This window comes from Peromyscus maniculatus, chromosome 5, assembly GCF_049852395.1.
Source record: "Peromyscus maniculatus bairdii isolate BWxNUB_F1_BW_parent chromosome 5, HU_Pman_BW_mat_3.1, whole genome shotgun sequence".
In the NCBI taxonomy this organism is placed as follows: domain Eukaryota; kingdom Metazoa; phylum Chordata; class Mammalia; order Rodentia; family Cricetidae; genus Peromyscus; species Peromyscus maniculatus.
Genome location: NC_134856.1, coordinates 23083490 through 23088120, shown reverse-complemented (window position 1 = coordinate 23088120; position 4631 = coordinate 23083490).

The following is a 4631-nucleotide window of genomic DNA, read 5'->3' as shown; positions in this document are numbered from 1 at the left end:
AACCAAAAGGCAAAGAGAGAACACCCAAATTCACAAAATCAGAAATGAAAAGGGAGACATAACAACAGACAATGAGGAAATCCAGAGAATCATCAGATCATACTTCAAAAACCTGTACTCCACAAAAATGGAAAACCAGGAAGAAATGGACAATTTTCTGGATAAATACCAAATACCAAAATTAAATCAAGACCAGATAAACCATTTAAATAGACCAATAACCCCTAAAGAAATAGAAACAGTCATCAAAAGTCTCCCAACTAAAAAAAGCCCAGGACCAGATGGTTTCAGTGCAGAATTCTACCTGACTTTCAAAGAAGAACTAATACCAATCCTCTTCAAAGTGTTCCACACAATAGAAACAGAAGGAACACTACCAAACTCTTTTTATGAGGCTACAATTACCCTGATACCCAAACCACACAAAGATGCAACAAAGAAAGAGAACTACAGACCAATCTCCCTCATGAACATTGATGCAAAAATACTCAACAAAATATTGGCAAACCGAATCCAAGAATACATCAAAACAATCATCCATCACGACCAAGTAGGATTCATCCCAGGGATGCAAGGATGGTTCAACATACGGAAATCAGTCAATGTAATACACCATATAAACAAACTGAAAGAAAAAAACCACATGATCATCTCCCTAGATGCTGAAAAAGCCTTTGACAAAATCCAACACCCCTTCATGATAAAGGTCTTAGAAAGAATAGGAATACAAGGAACATTTCTAAACATAATAAAAGCAATTTATAGCAAGCCAACAGCAAACATCAAATTAAATGGAGAGAAACTCAAAGCAATACCACTAAATTCAGGAACAAGACAAGGCTGTCCACTCTCCCCATATTTATTCAATATAGTACTAGAAGTTCTAGCTAGAGCAATAAGACAACAAAAGGAGATCAAAGGGATACAAATTGGCAAGGAAGAAGTCAAACTTTCACTATTTGCAGATGATATGATAGTATACATAAGTGACCCCAAAAACTCTACCAGGGAACTTCTACAGCTGATAAACTCCTTCAGTAAAGTGGCAGGATACAAGATCAACTCAAAAAAATCAGTAGCCCTCCTATACACAAATGATAAAAGGGCTGAGAAAGAAGTCAGAGAAACATCACCCTTTACAATAGCCACAAATAATATAAAATACCTTGGGATAACACTAACTAAACAAGTGAAAGACCTTTTTGATAAGAACTTTAAATCTCTAAAGAAAGAAATTGAAGAAGATATCAGAAAATGGAAGGATCTCCCATGCTCATGGATAGGTAGGATTAACATAGTAAAAATGGCAATCTTACCAAAAGCAATCTACAGATTCAATGCAATCCCCATCAAAATCCCAACACAATTCTTCACAGACTTGGAAAGAAAAATACTCAACTTTATATGGAAAAACAAAAGACCCAGGATAGCTAAAAGAATCCTATATGATAAAGCAACCCTTGGAGGCATCACCATCCCGGACCTCAAACTCTACTATAGAGCTATAGTAATAAAAACAGCTTGGTACTGGTATAAAAACCGACATACGGACCAATGGAATCGAATTGAAGACCCTGACATTAATCCATGCACATATGAACACCTGGTTTTTGACAAAGGAGCCAAAACTATACAATGGAACAAAGAAAGTATCTTCAACAAATGGTGCTGGCATAACTGGATGTCAATATGTAAAAGATTACAAATAGATCCATATCTGTCACCATGCACAAAACTCAAGTCCAAGTGGATCAAAGACCTAAACATAAATCCAGTTACACTAAACTTTATAGAAAATAAGATAGGAAGCACTCTTGAACGCATTGGCACTGGGGACCATTTCCTAAATAAAACACCGACAGCACAGACCCTGAGCACAACCATTAATAAATGGGACCTCTCAAAACTGAGAAGCTTTTGCAGGGCAAAAGACACAGTCAATAAGACAAAAAGACAACCAACAGATTGGGAAAAGATCTTCACCAACCCCACATCTGACAGAGGATTGATCTCCACAATATATAAAGAACTCAAGAAACTAGACATCAAAGCACTGAACAGTCCAATTAAAAAATGGGCTAAAGAGCTAAACAGAGAATTCACAAAACAAGAACTACAAATGGCTGAAAGACATTTAAAGAAATGCTCAACATCCTTAATCATCAGAGAAATGCAAATCAAAACGACTCTGAGATACCACCTTACACCTGTTAGAATGGCTAAGATCAAAAACACCAATGACAACCAATGTTGGAGAGGATGTGGAGCAAAGGGAACACTCCTCCACTGTTGGTGGGAATGTAAACTTGTACAACCACTATGGAAATCAGTATGGCGGTTTCTCAGAAAATTAGGAATCAAACTACCTCAAGACCCAGCCATCCCACTCTTGGGCATATACCCAAAGAATGCTGATACATACCATAAAGATACATGCTCAGCTATGTTCATAGCAGCACTATTTGTAATAGCCAGAACCTGGAAACAACCTAGATGCCCATCAACGGAAGAATGGATGAAAAAAATGTGGTACATATACACAATGGAGTACTACTCAGCAGAGAAAAACAATGAAAGCATGAAATTTGCAGGCAAATGGATGGAACTAGAAAATATCATCGTGAGTGAGGTAACCCAAACCCAGAAAGACAGTTATGGTATGTACTCACTCATTGGTGGATTCTAGATATAAAATGAACAATCAGACCACAACCCATAGAACCATAGAGGCTATATATATATATATATATATATATAGCATGGAGGTCCGTAGGACGACTGTGGCATATAATAAATTTCAGTTTTACTCAATTATTAAAAAAAAATAGCCAAATGAATGGAAACACATGAACTATGAACCAAAGACTGAGGGGCTCCCAGCTGGATCAGGCCCTCTGAATAGGTGAGACAGTTGATTGGCTTGATCAGTTTGGGAGGCATTTAGGCAGTGGGACCAAGTCCTGTGCTCATTCCATGAGTTGGCTGTTTGAAACCAGGAACTTATGCAGGGACACTTGGCTCAGTCTGGGAGGAAGGGACTGGACCTCCCTGGACTGAGTCTACCAAGTCGATCACAGTCCTCGGGGGAGGACTTGTCCTGGAGGAGATGGGAATGGAGGGTGGGCTGGGGGTAAGGGGAGGGCGTGGGAGGGGGGAGAATAGGGGAACCCATGGCTGATATGTAGAACTGAATGGTATTGTAAAATAAAAAATATATATCAAAAAAAAAAAAAAAAAAAAAAAAAAGAAAGTAAAAAAAAAAAAAAAAAAAAAAGGAAAAAAAAAATAAAAAAAAAAAAAATAAAAAAAAAAAAAAAAAAAAAAAAAAGTATACATGCAGATAGAGCTCTCATATACATAAAGAAATCAATCTTAAAATTTTCTTTGCACATTTGTATCCTTCTGAGCAGTACCTTGTTACTTTCTATCATCGGTTCCTCTGCACTGTCTCCGGCAGCACACAGCACATTCCCACGGGTCCCCATTGACTGCAGGGGACACTTCCTGCTGCATCCACACTAGGCTTGGTCATGTGGTTTGCTGTGCCCAGGGGCACACACTGTGAGAGGCTGGAATGTTTGAGCAATTGAGCTTGCTATTGTGCACCTGAAATCACAGTAAGGATACGCCTGAGATTAGTTCCAGAAGTGGAACCAAAACTGTTCAAAAACTGGCAGCCCTGGACTTAAGTGAAGAATCCTAAAACCATCCTTGCTGATGAGTTAGTCTACTGGCATATGAGTAAATGTGTCTGATGTACCACCACGTAGCTTTGTTTTGTAGTTGATGGCTAGACAACACTGCTGTGACATTAGCTGACTTACACAAATTGTGATAGAAGCAATGCTTTTCATTTATCATACTTGTATGTTTTATAAAATGAAGATGATCACTATTGACGCATTTGCTTAATGACTTAAAAAAACTTCATTACATTTTGTGTTGTGTGTGCTTGTGGATACACCTGAACCAGACCCAGCTTCTGACGTCAATTCTATAACATGCCAATAATCTACCTACTGTTCACATTGGAACTCAGCTACTGATGTCAATTCTATAACATGCCGATAATCTATCCACTGTTCACATTGCCATTTTTAACAGTTTTTTTCCCCTCTATTTTCACTTATTTTGTTCTTTTCTATGAAAGCCTTGAGGTGGATGCACTGTCTTCAATTTTCACCCTTTCCATCTTGCTAGAAGCATTTACAGGCAGAGGAACTTCTGAGGGCTGCTGCAGCTTTATCCAGACTAGTCTATAGAGTTGGTTATTTCAAAATAAAATACAAAACTACATCCTGGAGTGCCATGCAGTTATAAAAATTGAGTCTTGATAGATAAACAGAACCAAGAAACACTGTACAGAAAATGTGCAGGATGGCTCACTTCTGCCCGTGGCGAGAACTAGGTGGGGGAGGAGAATGGTGGCATCTTGTAAAACAAAGCAGATTTTTAGTCTCATAACCACTTACTCTCCTCAGCAACATCTTATAGACTTACAAAGTGAGTTAAAAGTCACAGATCTATGAGTTACCTGTAATTTAAATAAGGAAGAGTTGTTTCATGAACTCAAACGACTTAAACAGGGGAGGGACACAAAGGCGGTCCAAACATCCACAGAAAGGCTTGCA